The 22,506-nt window shown below is 42.7% G+C and overlaps 1 long non-coding RNA gene and 1 pseudogene across 1 annotated transcript; one reads left to right on the top strand and one right to left on the bottom strand.

Moving 5' to 3' along the window:
* Nucleotides 1-11,283: 11,283 nt before the first annotated feature.
* Nucleotides 11,284-20,799, top strand: LOC148005707 (uncharacterized). Its single transcript, XR_015620176.1, has 3 exons — nt 11,284-11,384; nt 12,748-12,843; nt 19,254-20,799. It is a non-coding gene; the product is annotated as an uncharacterized LOC148005707 (long non-coding RNA).
* Nucleotides 11,850-12,737, bottom strand: LOC148005708 (glutathione S-transferase P pseudogene; annotated as a pseudogene).
* Nucleotides 20,800-22,506: the final 1,707 nt, after the last annotated feature.

Below are 22,506 nucleotides of genomic sequence, written 5' to 3'. Positions count from 1 at the left end.
GGGTGAATTTATAAAAACCAATTTCTCTGAGTGCCGAGAAATGTTCCTCAGCTACATTAAATCTGTTGTGTGCTTTAAGAATTATAGTAGCAATTCTAATCACTCCCTGCTAAAGTATTTTAAAAGTGAAAATCTCATTTTCATGTAATTGCACCAAACTTCGGGTAATATGAAAGTAACCTTACACTGGAGTTTCAAATAAGTCCAGGACAGCATCGAGTACAAAATTAAAGACCTGTGAATTTCTACACACAGACAAAGCTTGGGTTTGATATTGAAAGAGACATGCTCAGGTGAGCCTAGTGCTTTATCTAGCCTGGCCTAGGGTTACTCAGACCCTTAAAAACCAAAACAAGGCAGACAGGCTCCAGCAGAATCCCCTTTGGCTATCCTACTTTGGTAATCATAATGAAAATAAATCCTGGAGCGTAAATGCATAATTTCAACTCTTCTTACCAAAACATACAAAATAACAGGAACTCTGAACTTAAGATTTTCCTTCTGGCTTCTGTTTAAGGGTTGAAAGCAGATACACAAGGGAAGTCAGAAGTATGCTTTTTCTCTCAGCCAAATATTGGAATAAGGTTTTGATAGCTGCTGAGCTCCAAATATCGCCAAAACAGTAAAACGCTTGTTTTTTTGTTTGTTTGTTTGTTTGTTTTTTGTTTTGAAAAGAGACATTTTCCTTTGTTTTGCTTCATGCTGTATGCCCAAGTGGTTCTAGGACAAAGAGGTGTTTATGCTAAGCTCAGTTTCAATTGCTGACTAGCATGCTCTTTCTGAGCGACAGTGATATTGAACCCAGGAAGGTTGGAACATCGGTAAGAATTACATCAAGGGTTTACAATGCTATCTGCTTTTGCCTGGCACTCACAGCAGTAATAGTCATCAGCAGATCCTGCAAGCTTCCCTCGCTGTTGTGTAGACATTTTCCTCCTGGTGGAAACCTTCCTTCCTGCTTCAGGAGGGATGCCTATGAGACTCAGGAAGTTAACAGAGCTTACAAGTCTGGGAAAGCTGAGGTCTACATGATTAAAGAAGCCCATTGTGGGTGGGTGGGTGGGGGAGGGGGATGGGATAGGGGGTTTCTGGATGGGAAACCGGGAAAGGGGATAACATTTGAAATGTAAATAAAAAGGTTATCCAATATGTTTAAACTAGAATATTTTAAAATTAAAAAAAAGCCCATTGAATAAGGAGGCTTGAAGTTGAGGAGATGCCCAGAAGCCAGACAAAAAGCTCCAGCATTGCAGCTTTGGTGAGCTGTCATCCGGCTTGGAGTGGGCTTCTTAGGGAAGTGGCTCCCCGAGAGTCACCCCTGTTCCTCTAATGTATTCCCATGAGTAACCCCCAATCAATTCACTGGCTTCCCAAGTTGGACTTGGGTGGAATTATTACTTTATCCATTCATTGGTTCCCTAGCTAAAGTTAGCAGACATTTTTATTCATGTCTTCCCAAGAAGTGTCCATCACTCGCTACTCTTCCTCCTCAGGTGTTTTCTCTGCCTAGTCTCATCATCACACACTCTTTCCTTTGAACATACTTCAACGTCCTACCAGGCGTTTTAGAACTCAGGAAATAGGTGTCTCAAGCTCAAGTGTTATAGGGAGCAAATTGCAGCTGCTTGTGGGCCTCAGACGTTTATGGAGATGTGACATCCTCACGGGGTATTGATGTTGAGAGAGAGCCCAGGAGCCAATGGATTTGTAAGAGCCCAATTCACATAATTTCTGAGGTTCTAAGTTTGACCAGTTTTCTAGCAACACAGAGTTACAAGGGCTAGACTCCAAGCCAAAATGCATTAGTCTTCTTGTGGATCTAGTACTCAAACTGAGGAAATAGGAATCTTATAAATCACACTGACAAGAAACACAGCTCTCAGCTGAAAAGAAATATATGATTAGCCAAATATGAATGACCGTAGATTGGGAATGAATATAGATTCATGTTGTCCTAAATAACTTGATCTAGTGTGGAAACGGGTATATGAACTTTTCTTAAACACAGAACAAAAGAATCATAAATTAATGTATTCACGTGTGATATATGTGTGGAACATCAGGCAGGCAGCTTACAGAAGAATAGAAATAGCTCTGTTACAGGTCTCAAATGCTATCTGATGACTTTCAGTTTGGAAAGGTTAATAATCTGCTAATACAGTCAGATAGTTGCTTAGACACTTGAGGTGAGTGATAAATGGATACTCTTTTTTTTATCTTTATTAACTTGAGTATTTCTTATTTACATTTCGATTGTTATTCCCTTTCCCTGTTTCCCAGCCAACATCCCCCTAACCCCTCCCCCTCCCCTTTTCTATCGGTGTTCCCCTCCCCATCCTCCCCCCACTGCCGCCCTCCCCCCAACAATCACGTTCACTGGGGGTTCAGTCTTGGCAGGACCCAGGGCTTCCCCTTCCACTGGTGCTCTTACTAGGCTATTCATTGCTACCTATGAGGTTGGAGGCCAGGGTCAGTCAAATGGATACTCTTAAGACTAAAGATAACCTGAGATAACTTTGGCCGTTGTATTATCTACTTGCCACATTATTGTGGCAAGATCATTGATAAAATCATCGAAAAGGGCTGTTTCTTTTGGTTTACAGCCCAACGCTGTACAGACCATCAAGGCAGGGAAAGCACGGTAGCAAAAGTGAGCCAGAGAGTGCCTCCGCATTCAGGACGCAGAAACAAATAAACCCTGCTGCTCCTCTTGCCTTCCTCTTGTTCAAATCATGCTCCAAACCCAGAAAATAATGTCATTCACATTTAGGGTGGGCTTTCCCATTGCAAGGAACTCTATCACGGTAGGTAGGCCCAGAGGCGTGTCTCTTTGGTGATTGTAAATCCTCTCAAATGGACAGCCAAGAGCCATCCCAAGTCGACCATGATCAATTTGGCACCACAACAAGCCACTTTTAAGTCACAACAGTCTATCTCCTGTCCTCATAGGCTCATGGCCACTTCATAAAAATACATTTAGTCCAACTTCAAAAGTCCCCCAAATCTTTAACAATCCCCAAACTATTCATAAGTTCAAATGCAGGGTCTCTTCTCAAAGTCAAGTAGCCTTGCAACAACAAAACACCATTTACAAACTCTCAGTATATGATGTCACAGAGTAAGCAGCTCCGTTACAGATGGGAGAGATAAGAGCATAGCAAGGAGTAGGCAAAAGCAAGACCAAAAATCAAAGAGGGCAAGCAAAATCCTGCAGCTCCATGTGTGGCATCTGGGGCGTGCTCTAAAGGTCTCGAGTAACACCACCTTCTGCCTGAGACTCACTCACAGGGCTTTCTGGATGCTTCGCTGTAGCTTAGACTTTACCTACACAACTCCCTGCATTCACCTCTTTGTAAAGGCTTCTTTGGACCGGCTCTACCCCTGCCACATACTGCTTGGCCTCTGGGCTGTGTGAAACCTTGGTGCAGGCCAATGTAACTTTCACATCCTTCCTCCCGTCAAAAGCAGTACATGAAGGTTACTGCCAAGTCCACCTTTAGCTATATAGCCTGACCCCCTTGGATCACAGCATGGTAATCCCAGGAAAACCATTCCCTAAGTGATTGGTTTTCAGTAGGACTAATGCTTTCATTAGCATTAGTTCACTCTCTCACCTTTCAAATGAATTGTTTTTCAAGAAGATGACACCTTTGATGGGTGGGACCTTGCCCTCTGGGCATCTTTTCTATTGCTCTAGTGTAGAATTTCTATAATGTAACTGTTTCTCTTTAATGGTGTTAATCTCTTTATTGAATATATTAATATATAGATAATTGTATTAATATTAATTGATTTTATGTTATATTAATGATAATATATGTTATAAAATAGTCTATGCAATAATTAATATATATTCTCAGATTCCTTGCCCACAATTTTTAAAAATACTTTGCTTTTTAATTATTTGTGTTTGTGTCTTTGTGGGACTCTGTGTGTGTGAGTGCAGGTGCCTGCAAAAGCCAAAAGAAGATGTCTGATGCCCTGGAGAAGGCGATAAGGGCAGTTTTAAGCCACTTGATGTGCTGGGGACCCGAACTCTGCAAGAGCCATACACACTCTTATCTCCCCAGTCCTTGTTTGCAACATTAAACTCATTCTGCTCTGCATCAAAACCATGGTTAGAAAATATAGTTTTGTTCCTTTTCTTGCTCTATATCACAACAAACCGGGTCAGAACAGTAAACAGTATGCATGCTAAAACCTGAATGCTATCCTGTCTTGAAATTTACTGCATCAACCAAATTTGACCCTTAATTTTCAGTTCAGCCTCACTGACGCTATCAGGATATGGGCAGCATACAAGCAGTTTCTTTGCCATAACGTAACAGGAATGGCCATGAGCCCAGTTTCTGAAAGCATCCTTGTTTCCTCTGAAACCTCATTCTCTGGGCTTCTACTGACCGTGTTTCTTTTGACACGCCTATGTAGGCTTACTGTTTTTGAGCATTTTGTGAAGGTTATCCTTGTGTTATTCAAATGCTGGTTTCTCTGCCCTCAGATCTTGCTTAATCCAGACATGGCATTGTAATGGCTATGTTAAGAATCTCCTGTCTCATGCTTATATAAAAAATTCTTACCATTTATTCTTTGCCTTGTCAATAAATGCAGATCACCTAATGGCTGGGCAGAAGAGAGAATAGGGTAGGACTTCCACCAGCCTGGGAAGGAGAGAGAGAGAAGAGGAGAGATTCAGATTGGCTACAAGAAGGGAGTAGAAAACAATTTATCAACATTCTGTCTCACCACAATCACAAAATTCCACTCAGCCAATCCATCATATAGAATCTTCAATGTAGTTGTTTTTCTGGTAATTTCAGTTCACACAGAATTCTACACTTGATCTTAGCCAAAAGGCCAAGAAGCAATCACACAGAATTCTTAACTGGCATTTATGCTCACATGCATGCACTGTAATTACTGCCTGTTACCACTGTAGTAGATTTCTACTGTTGCTAGTAAGTTATCACAAAAGAATAGCTTCAAACAAATAACTTAGTACCTTATTTTTCTAGAGGTCAGAGTCCCAAAGAAATCTGTCGAGGATAAGATCAAGGTGTCGGCAGACTTATTCTTCCAGGAAAAACTAGGTGGAGACCCCTTTTCTTGCTTCTTGCAGATCTAGGAGCCAACAATTACATCACTTTATTGTAGATCTCCTGAGTGAAACAGGATGGGTATCCAAAGTATGGCTTTTCTGTCTTTCTCTTTCCATTTTAATTCCACTATGACTACATTCATCTTCTCTGTATAGAATAGAATAGAATAGAATAGAATAGAATAGAATAGAATAGAATAGAATAGAATAGATACATCTCAGAGATAACTAGAAGGAGAGAGGTAAATAAAATTAACATAAGAATTCAAGTTAGCAACAGGAAAAGATTATTAAAATAAATCCTAAACTTAAAGAATTTGAGTAGGAATAATTGTGTAGGGAAACCAGATGATTCTTGATAGCTATTAGATCTGACTAAATAAATAAACAAATAAGAGTGAAATCATAGATAACAACTAAGAAAATCAGAATTTTTAAAAAATAATGTGATCACAAATACAGAGGAATTTTTAGAAGTCGAAATCAAACAATATGTATCACCTAATATTGTGGGAAGCTTTACCACTCCTGGAAGCACTGCTTCTCCTTCATGACATGCCTTTACTCAGTAAAATGTAGCAAATATGGATTCCGTGGAATGGAATGGAGCTATAGGGCAAGCAGGATACAGATAAATGGGCCCACACTCCCTTTTCTTATATAAGGTGATGTCTTAGGAGACAGGGAGAGCTTCTTTTCTTGGTCTTAGAGAAGCAAGTTGCCAAATTGTTGAGCCTTAGGGAGAGCTATAAGAAGCCATATTGAGAGAACTATGAGAAGTCACGTGAACTTAAGCCTTTTAAGATTGAGAAAAATTACCCAGTAACAACCAACAAGACACAGGTCTCAATCCTACAATGACAACCGGACTAATTTTGTCAATTATCACAGGATCCTGGAAGAATATTATGCCTTCATTCCGAAAATGTATCCATCTTCCCACCATTATATAACTATTTTCATTTATTCTTAATTTAAATGTATGTAAACTCGGTACCCATGGCTAACAAATATAGCTAAAAAGTAAAGGAAACTTCCTTTCTGTGATAAGTGACATATCAACAAATATAACAACACCATATTGAATAACAGCATGATATAACAAACACAATGAACTTACTGTCTCTGACACTGGATGTCATCTACATCTCAAACATCCTATATGACAAACAAGGAAAGGAAGAGTTGTAAATGTCAGATCGTATTCTCATTTTCAAAATCACAACTTCTGTGTTGATAGACAATTCAAATTATCCAAAGTATACCTAAGTATAATAAATAAATGTAAAAAGACAACTGACTAGCAAGCTACACAGCCTATGAGTTGGAAAACATAATGACCAACAGATTTATTGACTATGATAACAAAACTACTCTGCAGCTTCCAAAAATGGGCAGAATGCAAATCAAGCAAACCACGGTTTTTATTAAAGAACCCAAGGAATCACTGGGTGTCTAAGATCCATTGTTGCTGCCTCAACAATGAAAAGCATCCATTCATCTAAGAGTTCATTCATAAATTCAATAGGCTTCTTATTTCTTCTTTTTATGAATCAGGGAATCTTTCCATGTAGTCCAGTCTGAGATTCTGGATCCCCTTTATCTTCCAAATGCCAGTAGGCATGAACCACCGTGCACACTCAGTGTATTTTCCAGTAGTATTTCAGTAGGATTTTCTTTAAATTTGTCTGTCTGTCTCTGTCTCTGTCTCTGTCTCTGTCTCTGTCTCTCTCTCTCTCTCTCTCTCTCTCTGTGTGTGTGTGTGTGTGTGTGTGTGTGTGTGTGTGTGTGTGTGTGTACATGCCAGAGAACAACTTTCAGGAGTCAGTTCTCTCCTTCAACCTGGGTGAGACAGGGTCTTCCTTGTTCTTTCCTTATGATATATTCCAGGCTAGGTGACTAGAAGCTTCTAGGTGATTCTCCTCTTTCTGCCTCCCATCTTTTCCATCTTGCCTTAGGAGTTCTAGGATTACAGATGTGTCACCACATCTAGCTTTATCCCCTGGTTCCAGAGACTGAACTTGCACAGTAAGAAACTTTAACACTGAGCTGCTTCACTGTGCTTGGCCTGGAGAGAAGCACCATTTGGATGTGTGGCCTTATTGGAGAAAGTGTATTGCTATGGGTCTGGGCTTTAAGACCCTGGTCCTAGCTGCCTGAAAGCCAGTCTTCTCCTGTTTGTCTTTGGAACAAGATGTAGAACTCTCAGCTGCTCCTAAACCACGCCTGCCTGGACACTTTCATGCACCCACCTTGATGATATTGGACCGAACCTCTGAACCTGTATGCCAGCCCCAATTCAATGCTGTCCTTTATAAGAGTTGCATTGGTCATGGTGTCTCTTCACAGCAACAAAAACTGTAAGGAAGACAATAAGTAATTAGATTAATATAATAGATTATTATTGCAGTATTTTCTTACAATCCTCTGATGCCTTCTTCTGAGATAGTACCTGAACCTTTGGAAGAGGGCAGGTGGATACAGATGTGCCATTCCTGGCTGAGCACTCCAGAAAAAGATACTTTTTTCTTAATTTTACTTGAGCTTAGTCATCACCCACTGCACAAAGAAATGTCTCTAATGAGGTTTGAGAGTTACACTAACATACAGGCAGTGAGACACAAAGTTAGTTTGATAATATGTTTATTAATAGGAGTAGGTTTACTCCTGAACCTTGTGAGTTCACAACCATGGCTTCCTGGTTTTTGTTCCAGGCATGTGATTCCTTCTGTGGCATGGGCCTTACACTCAAGATTCCAAAGGTGTGGTGGTTTGAATTGGTGTGACCTCCAGACTCATGTGTTTGAATGCTTGGGCATAGAGAGTGGCAGTATAAAGAGGTGTGACCTTGTTGAAGGAAGTATGTCACTGTGGCTTTGAGGTCTTCTATGCTCTAGCTATGCCAGGTGTGACATAGTCTCCTTCTGCAGCCTGCAGATCAAGATGTAGAACTCTTGGTTCCTTCTCCAGTACCATGTCTGTCTGGTAGGAAACCGACCTGCTTCCTACCGTGATGATAATGAACTGAACCTCAGAACTTTTAAGCCAGACCCAATGAAATGTTTTCCTTTATAAGAGTTTCTGTAGTCATGTTGTATCTTCACAGCAATAGAAACTCTTACTAAGTCAAAGGGTATTTCAATAGGTAGCTTGGTAGTCTAATGTTGTTCTTAAGTGTACTGTAAGTAATACATAAAGCATTCTTGTATGTTTTTCTTGGAATGGTTTTCTATCTTCAACTCTACCACTATAGGAACAACTCTTCTTTCTATTCTGAAACCTGCCCTGTTGATTAATTTCCCCTCTCCAATGTCTCTGAGAATCACACACAGTCCATCGCTAAGCTTCAGTGGACACACATGCATGCCAGGGGTCATTTCTGTGGGATGTGACTTTGTGAGCCACGGCAGAGGAGGCAGCTGTGATAGGTCAAATTCTGTAACGTCCAGTGATCTTGGGCATAGAAGGAGCCAAGCCTCAGTGAACTAAAGAACTAAAGTGAGACAGTAACTACCTGCTGTTTTAAACCTCTAGTTTGGAAGCAACAGGAAATGAATGCAGCAAGATGTCTGGAAAGTGGGGATGACACATGTGAATAAGAAGAGAAAAGCAGGGACTGGTTGAAGTCCTCTCAGGTCAGGTGGTAGAAGACTTTAAATATAGGAGTTGTACATGTCTCTTAGCAAGGTGATTGGTACCTACTTAAAGGATGGTTTGCAAGAGAAGGCCCAGGTGTGATGCTATTACTGTGCATTTGAGAATTAATGGTTTTCCCATGTTTCCTGAGTCATATCTATTTAATTAAAGGTTTTTGGAGAAACACTGTTTAAATATGCTTCTACTGTATCTGGACAAGCACCAATAGAAATATAGAGAGTAGAATTTGTAACTAGAGGATGGAGCATAAAACTGTCATTTTAATATTCTCACACCACTCCACATAATTGATGCCTTTAAAAGGAGCTTTAGATTGAAAAGAAGCTTGGGACGTGTAAGTACAACCATGATGGCTTGAAATCTCCTGCCAAAGAAGAGTGAAATACAGGTTTTCCTTACAGAACTCAGCAGAATGAGTAAATAGATTTGCATGTTTGTGCATGTGTGTGTGTGTGTGTGTGTGTGTGAGAGAGAGAGAGAGAGAGAGAGACAGAGAGAGAGAGAGAGACAGAGAGAGACAGAGAGAGAGAGAGAAGCAAAGAAAGAGTGTCTGGAAATTGTTAAATACACTTGAAGATACAAATCTAAAGACAATTATTCCCTATATACTCATTGGACATATTCTATAATTATAAATTTATAACCAATTAAATTTCACCTATATGTTTTCCCATTTACTTCTGTCAGTTATGTTGAAGCAAATGTACTATCGGGCTACTATGTCTGGATTCCTTGAACCCAACCAGTATTGTAAATTGTTGTAGTTAATTTGCTGTGATGATGTATTAAGTAATTGATGCAAGGGTTACATATACAGTGGACAGAGGGTTAATTCAAGTCCCAGGCAGGACGGAGTGTGGTAAAGTGTGATTCTGTCTCACCACTAAGAATTTGCAATGTAAAATGTCTTACTTATTTGTAGAATTTTCTACTTAATAGTCTCAGGCCTTATTGACAAGAGGTCACTGAAATAACAGATAACAGAACATGAAGCAGTGTACAAGAAAGGAACAGTATATAGGATTTTGGATGGACTTACATTTAATGGATTTTGTAATCTTTTTTCACTGAGATTCATCAATAACACAATGTGGCTCTTAAGCAAAGTAGGCACATTATAGTCTATGGAGATCATCACAGCAATAGAAATATTTGCCAAGACATTTGTATTAACACACGGTCCAGCATTCTGGAGACTCTCATGTGCAGGCTCTTGCCAAGAAGTAAGGCCAAAGATAGAGGAATCTCAACCTTGTCTGCCCTTCTCTGCATGTTTGCCAGAGGCTCCTATAGTTCACTGGCTTTCTTCCTTCTAAAAGGCTGAGTGGTTCTTCCAAGGAGTGGTCTGTAATTTCAAGATGCCTAAACGTATTGCATGCCCTGCATTTCTTTCTCAGTTTCTGCTCAAATGCCACGTTTGGATTTTCCTGGTAAGTTGAAACAGATAAAAAATAAAACATGATTCATGTGAAAATATCACACCCCTGCATTATTGCCAGCCCCCTATGACCTCCCCAAACCATCATTCTGGCTGACAGCTCTACTTTGAATGCAAGGGACTAGTTGTCTATTTTTCTAGGACAGAGTCAAGAAAACAGAAGATTCACAGATTCATAAATAGCAAGTATTTAGGATGGATCGAGTGCTTTAGGCTAAAGGAGCAGGGGATGCCAATGCTCTGAGTCAGAAGAATGCTTGACATGGTACCTGTGTATGTTGCTCGTGTCTCTATGATATGAAAGCCATAAATACCCACAAATCTTCACAGGCCAACAAAGTTACCAGTGGCATAGCTGTGCCTTCTTGGTCTACTTTAAATACCCTTCTGTATTTATATTTGGAAAATTAATTACCTGTTTATTTTAAGTCCCACTGTGTGGTTGTTCCCTCTCCCCGCAGTTTCATGCTGCCTTCATCAGCATTCGGGGCAAATTCCTCACACCTGACTGTTTCCCAGAAGCCTATCGCATTGGTCATAGGCTTTTTATTGGTCAGTGATGCTTCCACACAGGATGTAAAGATTCTCTCTATACTGACCACTCTACCTGTGCAGTTGGCCACATTGAATTGTTTAAGGATATCGCTTAGAACCTGCAAATCACCTAGAATACCCATCTCATCATCCAACGAGCAAGTACCCGCTGTCCACATTTCTCTCCCTTTAACTTTAAACCCACCCCTGCCCTGCCCCTTCCTTTCACCAGTTTCAGATGCCTGAGACCACTCTACCATGCCTCGCAATTGCTCCTAACTAGCTCTCCCTGGAAAAGTGCTACTGGCAAGGAAAGCCAAAGGATTTTACTTGCACCAATTTTAATGCTTATCTTTGGGGGGAATACAATTTGTTCTTTTGCTATAAACAATAGAAACTGTACAGTCATTTTGACAAAAACAAGTTATTGGAAAGTACAATGACATTATAAAGAAAACTCTGCAGAGCAGCTCCAATGGACTCAGCTTCAAGATAAGTTAACATCAGGGACACATGTCTAGATGCATTCTTCTACTGGAATTTTTTTTTTCTTCCCCAGAATTGATTCCTGGGCAAAATGAATGTAACTGACCTGGTTGGGTTGTCTGTGCCAGCTGTGGAAGAGTTAGAGTTAAGCATCCTTACCAGAACTACAAGGAGGTAAGAGAAAGACATTGAAAACCATCGCTGCTAACTCCTAAAATTAACTCTTCTATTCTACTTTGAAATTTCCTGTGTGTGTGACATTGTGATGGCTTATGTAAGTTTGGCCCAGGGAGTGACACTATTAGGAGCTGTGGCCTTGCTGGAGAGGTGTGGCTTTGTTGCAATGGGTGTGTCATTGTGGGTGTGGGCTTTACGACCCTCATCCTAGCTGCCTGAAAGCCACTCTTCTCCCAGCTGTCTTCAGATGATGTAGAACTCCCAGCTCCTCCTGCACCATGCCTGCCTGGATGCTGCCATGCTCCTGCCATGGTGATAATAGATTGAACCTCTGAACCTTTAGGTTAGTCCCAACTAAATATCCTTATAAGAGTTGCTTTGGTCATGGTGTCTCTTCACAGCAGTAAAACCCTAAGACAGACATGAAGACATTAGACATGCCCACTACCCCAACCTTTTTCACTACTGTTTGCCCTTGTCATTGATGGGACGGTTCACATCGTTAGAGGAGGACAGAAAGGCTTTGATCTTGGGCTGGGCACTGAGGTGAACCACATAGGCAGCGAGCAGGGGGAAGTGGACCAGCAGCAGGTCCAGCAAGTTGTAATTGGCAAAGGAAATCTGATCACCCACGATGAAAGCTTTACCTTCCTGGTTCTGGGACAACAGGGTCTCAAAAGGCTTCAGATGCCCAGGCAGGGCCTTCACATAGTCGTCCTTACCATTCTCATAGATGGTGTAGATGAGGGTGACATATCTGTAGTGAAGGTCCTCCACCCCATCATTCACCATATCCACCAGGGCGGCTTCCCTCTGGCCTTTCCCATAAAGTCCAAAAGAGTGGCCCACGTGCCTCAGGATGGCACTAGATTGGTAAAGGGTGAGGTCTCCATCCTCAAACTTGGGAAGCTGCCCATACAGACAAGTGTGCAATCTGATACCACCATGGTCTGGGTTACTGGTAATTCATTAGCTAAGGAGAACCATCCAATAGCTTCTGGATGAGCAGGATGAACAGAAACAATCTCAGTAGCGAGCAGAATGTCTGACCTGTATATCAGAGCCAGATACCCTAGGACTCAAAGTGATTCCTAGCCAGTGTTATTTCCTATTGCAGGCAACCGTTTTCAATCCAACATTTGAGAGTCAAATGGTAAAGCAAAACAGTTCTTGTCAGGCCAGGACATTTGGAAGAGTGTGGAAGTGTGCGCTTATGGTAGAGGGATTATGACTGGGAGATTAAAGGTTACAAAGTAGAGCGCTAGCAGTGGTGTTTTATTAGAATTGTATAATTGCTGAGATGAATGGTGGTTTTGAGATGGAAGATTTAAAGGACTTTATACTTTTCATTTTTCCAAAGATATAACAAGCAGGAAGGAGATGAGCAGGAGCAGGAGGAAGAAGCATGCAGAGAGGTAGAACATCAAAGATGAAGCACAAGCAGCCACTTGGAAGGGTAAGCCAGACTACTGCCCACTGTGACCCTGTTAGAGTGTAGCATCTTCTCTAGGTCTGCGACAACAGCTTCTCTTTGTCCCTGTCACTCTCTGTGTGTCTCTGTCTCTCTGTCTCTCTGTGTGTCTCTGTCTCTGTCTCTCTGACTCTGTGTGGTGTGTGTGTCTGTCTCTCCCTTCCCCCTCCCTCCCTCCTCCCTCCCTCCCTCCCTCCCTCTTTTGTGCTCTCCCTCTCAGGCAATGCAGGTTGTTGTAAATTCCTTTTTTCATTATAGAGGATCCCATGACAACCAGAGGAAAGTAAGAAAACAAACAAACAAAGAACCCCAAGTCCAACTTGTGTTACCCATATACTCACTGGAGCAGGGTCCAACTCGCAGTGGCTGGTCCCTTAAAGAAAACTGAGTCCTTCAACTCTTGTACCGCCCCCAACCCCCCCCCCCAAGCTGCACTTCCAAATCCTTATCACAATGTTTAAGAACTCTCTTTGATGGCTTCCTGTCCAAGTTGTTAGTATTTTTTTGAGGGAGGTGAGAGGGGGTGTGGGGTGGGAGCCCGGTGGGGTTAGGGTTTATCACAGAGTCTGGAGTCATCAATACTACTGCAAAAGAAGCTAGAAGCTCTATATTTTTCTCCATCTTTATTAAATTGGGTATTTCTTATTTACATTACAATTGTTATTCCCTTTCCCGGTTTCCAGGCCAACATCCCCCTAACCCCTCCCCCTCCCCTTCTCTGTGGGTGTTCCCCTCCCTACCCTCCCCCATTACTGCCCTCCCCACAACAATCACGTTCACTGTGGGCTCAGTCTTGGCAGGACCAAGGGTTTCCCCTTCCACTGGTGCTCTTACTAGGATATTCATTGCTGCCTATGAGGTTGGAGTCCAGGGTCAGTCCATGTATAGTCTTTGGGTAGTGGCTTAGTCCCTGGAAGCTCTGGTTGGTAGGCATCGTTGTTCATTGAGCTTTTTTTTTTAAGTAACTCTTTGGTACTGATAAAAATATTATTTTAATCTTGATTAGCATGATGCAATTCAGTTTGGCATGTAGGTTGCGGCACCAAACAGTTCTATAAAACTAGAAGAGACCCAGGCTTTGACTCTTTGGTCTGTACTGTCCTGGGTAAATAACTGATATTTTAAATTTCCCTATTTACACAGCACGAATGATTTATGTGTGTGAATATGTATTATAAAGCGACTTTGGTTATTTTTATAAGGAATGTAAGACACAACTATATTTTAGACTTCCTTTTAGGCTAGTGCTTTGTAGATCAAGCATGTTAGCATTCTGCACTCATGTTCTAGGACTGATTTAAGTAAGCTTAGTGACTTAAACAACAGAAATTTATTGCGTTACAGTTCTGGAGCAGAGACAAGGGCACAAGGGCCTGGCATGGTTTCTTTCTTCTGAGAACTCTCAGGGGAAAACTTCTGTTTTTCTTTTTTCTTTCTTTTTTTTTTTTTTTTTGGTCAGCTTAGATTGCTATAAAAATGCCATAGACAACATGCCACACCGTGTAAATTCATACCACACCATACCAAGCTATCCCACTCAACAGAAATTTTTTTTTGTTGTTATTTTGTTCTTTTGTTTTGTTTCCTTTCTGGAAGCCAGAACAGAAGATCAGGGTCTTTTAGCATAATCAAGCACTGTGATTTCCCTCTTTCCTGAGTTAAAGACTCAGAAAATACCTGTCTGCCCCATGGCAGAATGAATGAGCTCTCTGCCGTTGCTTTCATTGGACATCCATAAAGATGCTATCCGGAAAGATTTCATCTTTGTGATTTAATCCCTCTCAATACTCCACAGTCTCATGCGTGTTATCGCGATGCAAGTGTGAGTTTTGGCGGAGCATGAACATTATGCAGGTAAATCTGGTAGATCCTTGACTGGCAGAAGCACCTCCTTTTAGTGTTTCTTCTAAGCTCTGCCCAGCCATTACCTAGCAACAGCCAGGTAGGAGCCTGGCTTGCATAAGAGACTGTCTAGTCTCTCTCTCTCTCTTTCTTTCTCTCTCTCTCTCTCTCTCTCTCTCTCTCTCTCTCTCTCTCTCTCTCTTCCTCCCTCCCCCCCCCTCACTGGCCGCTTTCCCCTTTCCCTTTCTTCTCCCCTCCCCATCTCTGTCTCTCCACGTGCGGGTCTGCCCCTTCCCTTCTTTCTCTCTCCTTTTTCTTTCTTTCTTTTTTTTTTTGGTTCTTTTTTTTTCTTTTTTTTTTTTTCCGGAGCTGGGGACCGAACCCAGGGCCTTGCGCTTCCTAGGCAAGGGCTCTACCACTGAGCTAAATCCCCAACCCCTTCTCTCTCCTTTTTCTTACTGTCCCTCTCTGTCCCCTTGCTTTCTCTGCCTCTACTCCCTTCTCAACGCCCCCCTCACGCCCCCAAATAAACTTCATTTTATACTAGACCAGTCATGTGACTGGCACCTCAGGCGGGATGCCTCAGCACGGGCCCACTAAGGCACCACCTCTCGCCACATTATGCCACCGCATTACAAAACACATCACCTCCTGTCTTCCCCCATCTTCATAAGGAATTCTTCTTTCTCTGTGTCTGACCATGCTCAGATGCACTCCCCCACACAGCTGTGGAGAACACTATTTGTTATCTGTTTAGGAGTATTTCCTCTACTCCAGACAACCTCATCTGAACCAATTGCATCCACAATGTCCCAATCTACTGTAATGTACCAGATAGGATTTGGCATATGAGGAAGACAGAGGCAATAAAATTCAACCTGTAACATGGTCTCATAGTCTAAAAACATCTTTCTACTTGGACTATTTCCTTGCTGAAATTTTGTACTATTTCAAGTTGTCGTAAGTCTTCTCCTTACTTGGGAGATGTAGGACGGAATTGGATTCTTACCTAAGGCAGAAAACATTATCCTCACTTAATTCATTATTTGCTCCACGATGGGATGTGTGCCCTGATATCTGCTAGGTCATTGTCTTTAGGGTGAAACCGTGATGCCTTAGAGTTAGAATTCAGGTCTGGTCCTTGTGAGCACCCTGGATTCAGACAAGGAAGAAGCCTTTGAAGGGAGACAGATCCCAACTTGTTCTAGTTCCTTGATAAAAAAGATAGCTATGACCTGGAGAGGTGGCTCAGTGGTTAAGAGCACTGACTGCTCTTCCAGAGGTCCTGAGTTCAATTCCCTGCAACCTCCTAGTGGCTCACAACTATCTGTAATGGGGATCTGATCCCCTCTTCTGGTGTGCCTGAAGACAGCCACAGTGTACTCACATACATAAAATAATAAAGAAGGAAAGAAAGAAAGAAAGAAAGGAAGAAAGGAAGAAAGGAAGAAAGAAAGAGAGGAAGAAAAGTCTCCTTGAAACACTTGCTTTCATGGAATAGTTATGGAGGAGGTCTAAGCTCCTTGTTGCACTGAAGTCTCAGGCTCCACACTTACCTTCCTTCCTGCTTTGAGATCAAGAAGGGTTGTCCAGACCTCTCTGGACCTCTCCTGACTTCAGTTAACTCTGAGCACAGTGAGTGCCTTCGAATTGTGTGTTCCTTCAGTTGATCATGAAATCTTACCCTTAAGGTTGTAAGTCAAACAGTAGAATCAAGAGAGACAATATAGGATGATCTGGGTTAGGTTTAATTCTGACCCTCGCATTTATCTTTTACTATCGAGGACATGGACTGGATTTGCATTGTGTCTGCTGATTGCTTCTGGTAGTATAATATAGTAATTGTGACAACATTTATTCTTGCAGTCCACAGGGTTTCCCTCTAAGCAACCCTGATCTGTAGAACTCATTGACATGTTATGTCTGCTGGCCTCATCCTCTTTTATTCCTTTATATCTCACGGCCAAAAATAAGTCATGTTTAGTTATTATTTCTCAGAAGCCTGTTCTTTTCTAAGGAGAGACAGAAAGTGGATGGACATGGAGGGGGAAGGGAGGTGGGGAGGGACTAGAAGGAGTAGAGGGAGAGGAAAGTACTATCAGGAAATACTGTACTGGGGGGGGAATCAAGTTTCAATAGAAAAGGGGGAATATTTTCTATAGAAAAACTTAGATGCCTTCCTTGCAGTGACTGGCTCCCTCTGCAGCTCTCAGCTCTGACACACGTCTGTAGGACACTGTTTGCTGTTCCAACCAGAGACACTCCGAAAGCCCTGACTTCCACTGCTCTTCCTCATAATTGCATCTTGTGGCATTTCTGATTAGTCTTTGGGATAATTTCTCCACTTCCTTAGATTCCCTCTTATCTCTGGGCACTCCTGTGTTTAGGGTCTGTGCAGCTTTGAAGAGCTTCTAATGTTCTTACTTTCCCGACCATCCCCGAACCACTTCAAACCTGAACAAACCTTTAAACAAAGCCACTGTTGTTTCTACATCTTGGGAAATAATCCCAGCTGTTTCTAGAAGTTTCCAAAGGGCATGCTTTAGTGAAAATTCCATTCGAGCAGTTTCTGGCATCGGGTCTCCTCCTGCAGTGCTGCATGCAGTTCTTGCTCCATTATCCTTCCCTCCTTGAAGAGGGTGTGGCTTGGTTATAGCTTTCATGCCCTGAGGACAGTCCGGGGGCTGACCGTCATGACCCATGATGCCTTTATCCCTAGCACACTGATACCTGCCTTTCAAACTAAGAGTCTCCCCATAGCTCATTTATCCCCCAAGTGTAGGGAAGTGTCTCTTGTCCTCCTTCCAAATTCTGTGATGTCACTGAGCCTGAGAGCCTCCCAGCCAGAGACCACCCCTTCCTTAAGGACCCAGAGTTAGCCTAAGCACTTACCATTTATCCCCAGTTTTCAGAGTGGCTCTCCTTAACCCTTACTCCAGTCTTTCACCCATCGGCAGTTAAGTATGATTGAGGCTCCTCCAATTACTAGGAGACTAACTTCAATTTCCTTTCTCCTACTGAAAGAGATCCCTGCACAGTGGGAGTTTCCTTTCAGACCCCAATTAGGTACAAACTAACCCAAGCTCCTGCTTTCACAGAGGAAGCCCTTATTAAGCCAGAAAGTTCAAGTGGCGGCTTTCTGTCTCAGGCAGCAAACCAGCAAATGGTCTTGCTGGTCAACTTTTTAAGAAGAGAAAAACTGTGTTACACTGGGCTAGGGTGCAGTGGCATGGTATGATTGGGAATGTTAATTAGGTAAACCAAAGGGGCTGTTGGTTGCTAGACTTCAGTACTTTGATAGCTGGACCTTGGTAGTCAGCCTCAGGAGGAGAAAATGGCCAAAGAGACCTCAAGGAATAGATCTCGGTCGCTAGCTTTAGGAATGTAATTTAATGTGTGTGTTTTGTTTGTTTTGTTTTATTTTGTAGCAAGGCAGAGGGGATGGGGGAAGATGACAAGGCCAGTCAGCTGTGCTTGCTACATGCTGGAGCTGGCCGGAGTCCTACACCCTTCTGCCCTGTATTGGTTTCCCTGTCCTATTTATTGACAGAAACTTCCTTGGGATTTCTATTTACATTTCCGGCCATTCCTCACCCAGGCAAATCTCTTTCACCCCTAGTGGAAGGGCTGCATGCACCTTACAAGCCCTGATGGATAGATCTCTTTCTCGTCCATGCCTCACTTGGCCACGTAATAGTATTTGAGTCTGTTAACCCGGCTTTTCAGAAATCTCCTTTGCACAAGCGTCCCTCTGGCTTGTCCTTCATTTCTTTCTGCAGTTTCTCCGTCTGTGCTTTAAATATGGGTTTCGTCTGTTTTGCCTTGAACATGCAGCTCTCTCCACATTACATCCTTTCCCTGGGTACCCCATCCTGTTGCTGGCTTAGGTTTCCATCTCTATTTGGTTGCTTCCAAAACCTGTCACTCCAGATCCCCAAGTGTCAGGCGTATAGAGCTGCCTGCTGCCTGAAAACCTCCACTCAAGTATTTGACACTCTAAGCCTGAGATCACCTTCCCCTCCGACCCTGCTCTTCCTCCTACGCTCCCCAGTGATGGTCACAAACATGTCTCTAGATTCTCAAGCAGGAATCTACACAGCAACCTATCAGGGTCTGTTGTTTGCTGAAGATACCTCAGACTCAAATAGTACGCAAAAGCAAGGAGCGTTTTATTCTGCAGGAGACCAGCATACTGGCGGTGGGTGGGGGGGTCCCTCATTCCAAAATGGAGAGACAACCACATGAGCTCATAGGCTAGATTTAAAGCACACTAGTGGATTCCAGAGTAGGTGACCTCTATGTGACTCCCTCTCTAAGGACATTCCATTACCAGGGCATGGGGCCTGGAAACGGTTACTGAAGAAGTCCAGGGTAGGTGGCCTTTATCTTAGTCCATCTCTAGGGACATTCCTTTACTGGGGAGGTCTGTACACTTGCTGACCCATATTCAGGCTGAGTAGTTTCTAGGTTCTGACTAACTGCCCGATGCCTGTTTGTTTGTTTGTTTGTTTGCTTTTTCTTCTTCTAGTAACTGCTTGCCTGCACTTGCCCAGTTCTTAGGTCTTGTCTCCTAGACTGCCAGTTTGAAACCTGCCATGGAGTCAGCCTGTCTCAACCTGAAGTCTTCATCCCATAAGGCATCTGCAGCCAGTGACTGTCATCTGGATCCCAGCTTCCTCACCGCCTTATTCTGCTTCCACACTCTGCTGCTGGGATCCTGCACACATAGGACAACTTGATGGTCTCTCTGGTTAACAGCCAGATGGATAAATCCTCTTCACTTGGTCCTTTGTAGAGGGCAGCAGCTTACAAACGTGCACTAGAAAAGTCAAGATTCTTAAACATGAAGAATTCTTTCTTCAACTGAAGAACTTCATACCCATTTTCCACCCACAAGGCTAGACATTAATGTGTGAATACCTGATAATCTTTGCTATCCTGTGGAGCTAGCCCTCACCAAAAGAATCCTGAGCTTTGTTTCTCGGTCAATACAACCCATCCTTATGAATGAAGTCCCAAATACTCCGGAAAAGACTTTGCAGTATGCATATCACACCCCTCCTCCCAGAGCCCCTTCCTCCCTGAGCACCGTATCTCAGACAGTAGAACCCATTCTTGAAGGAAAGGTCGCAGGTGCTCTGCTAAAGAGATGGACTTTGCAGAGGATTTTGATGTAAGCCGTGCCTAAAATTTCATTGTGAAGACTGTTACATGGAAATTTTTTTCTAAAGTTTTACTGTGTTTAAATGTGTAGAAAATAAAGCACTTGGCATCAGGCTCCAGAAATTTTGGCCCAGCACTGGCTAACTAAAGTCAAATTCCGTTCTTATCTCATCTGGATCTTTTCCCTGAACGCTGTGACACTTGCAGGGCCCTCAGCAGTCCTTGACATTGTAGTCCGTGACTTCACTGTCTCTTCTACCCATTTGCTCCCCACCTCAATTTACGTCTTCAGTCAGGTGAGCTTCCCCTCTTCCTGAGACCCTCCTGCCATTCCCCAGAGAGTCACTTTACTTCTGACATTCCCCTTGTCCTGGCTAGACACAAGCAAGAGTCATTTTGGAGAAAGGAACCTCAACTGAGAAAAACACCCCCCATGAGATTGGCCATTGCGTAAGTCTCCAGGTACATTTTTCTGATTGATGATGTTGTGATCCCTATGGGTAGTGGACCCTGGGCTCTGGTCTTGGGTGAGAAGGCCATGGGAAGCAAACCTGTAAGCAGAATCTTCCACAGCCTCTGGAGAGTTCCTGTCTCCTACCTTACTGAGTTCCCACATGGACTGTTACCAAAAATAAACCTTTCCTCTACACATTGCTTTTGGTCATGTCATTCTCACCACAGCAATAGACACCTGAACTTAAATGTCCTTCATCGGAATGCTTTCCTCTCCATCGTCCTGGGAAACTCATTCCCTCTTGGTGAGAAGTCTTAGCGTGAATGTTAGAAGAAATAAACGCACTAAGATGCATCTAGACATATCTGGTTTAGACAGAAACATGGATGATATTTAGTAAATATTATTAGTACGTTGGACATGAGTTATGCTGTATCTATAACTTCCTGCCTAATGCAGTCAATCTCAATAAAGTGAGCACCATAAATAATTTCATGAATGCTGTGCTTTATAAAAAAGAAAAAAAGCAGTTTGGTGGAGGTGTGATATGTTATAGGGGAAGTGGGTGCCTCTGTGGGCCCATGCTGAGGTGTCCCTTTCCCCGGAGGTACCAGCCACATGGACAGGGACAGTATAAGATAGAATAGAGTTTATTTAGGGCCTCGGGAGAGGAGTTGAAGGGTAGTAGAGACAGAGAAAGGCAGAGAGAGAGAGAGAGAGAGAGAGAGAGAGAGAGAGGGGAGTAGAGGCCTGCCATGAGCCCTTGGAGAGAGAGGGGGAGGGGAATGGGGGGATAGAGGAGGAAGAAAGTAAGAGAACAAGAGAAGAACAAGGGAGTGAGGAGGGGGCAAGCAGTCCCTTTTATGGTGAGTTAGGCATACCTGACTATTGCCAGGTAACTGTGGGGATGAGCGTAGAAGGAAAGCCAACAGGTCCCCTGCAATGTAGAGATAATCTTGCTAGTCCCTACCACCTACAAACACATTTCCCACCAAGGTTCCTTGTGAAAGACTTTAGCTCTCATGTTTATATGATTTTCTATGTTCTTAGTATAAAGCATTGCTTATTGAATAGTTACTCCCTGGAACAATTCTAAAGCATGTGGGGCTATCTGTAACCTTGCATTTTGTCAGGGTTTTTTTGGTTTGTTTGTTTGTTTGTTTGTTTGATGGAAGAGGTGCTAGGGACTTAATCCAGGGCCTCATACTTGTTAGAAAAGCATTCTACCACTAGCTAAATCCAAAACTCATGTAATTCTACTAAGATTATAAAATACTGATTTAAAAAATGCCTTTTTGACGTGTCTCATGTCTACTGTCTTAGGGTTCTGTTGCTGTGAAGACACACTATGGCCATAGCAACTCTTATAAAGAAAAACATTTAATTGGGACTGGCTTATAGTTTTATATATTTATATCACTATCGTCACGGGGGAGGCATGGCCACATGCAAGCAGACATGGTGCTAGAGAAGGAACTGAGAATTCTGCATCCAGATCAGCAGGCAGCAGGAAGAGCTTTGCCACACTGGGCCTAGCTTGTGCATATGAACCTCAAAGCCCGCACCCAGTGACACACTTCCTCCAATAAAGCCTCACTTCCTGCAACAAGGCCACACCTCGTAACAGTGCCACGCCTAATGGACCAAGCAATCAAGCAGATGACTCTATGGGGCCATTCCTATTCAAACCACAGCGCCTTCCCAGTTTAGAGATATAATAACTCCTCGTGGTCCTGGATTCATTCCAGGCAAGTGACTGTGCTCACCAACAAACAGAATCTTTCATAGGCTATTGAAGAGCAGATGTCAATTGCATTAAATTGCCAACTCTTGGGTCCTGATATTTGTTTGGGATACTCACACCACTTTCAGCAGCCTGTCACCGTGCTTGACCTGTCAAGTGGGCACTTGCTTTCAATTTATATACACCCAGTGGTTTGCTTGAAAACATTTAGTAACTGGTTTAACAACTCTCAGAGCCTTCTTCATGGTATTTGTTCATTTTCACTGAGTAAACAGCTTACTTTGATTCATGCCACCTTGATGTTGCCAAATTCCTAAACCAATAGCTTTAGTGAATGGCACAGCTCCTGGACGCAGCTTATCACTGTCTGTATGGGGCAGAAGAGGGAACATTGCTCCTCATTTTCAAGGGGAGCAATCCATTATTAGGGTATCAGAGTCAACTA

This window comes from Rattus norvegicus, chromosome 5, assembly GCF_021556685.1.
Source record: "Rattus norvegicus strain SHRSP/BbbUtx chromosome 5, alternate assembly SHRSP_T2T, whole genome shotgun sequence".
Taxonomy (NCBI): domain Eukaryota; kingdom Metazoa; phylum Chordata; class Mammalia; order Rodentia; family Muridae; genus Rattus; species Rattus norvegicus.
This window is presented reverse-complemented; position numbering and strand designations above follow the sequence as displayed.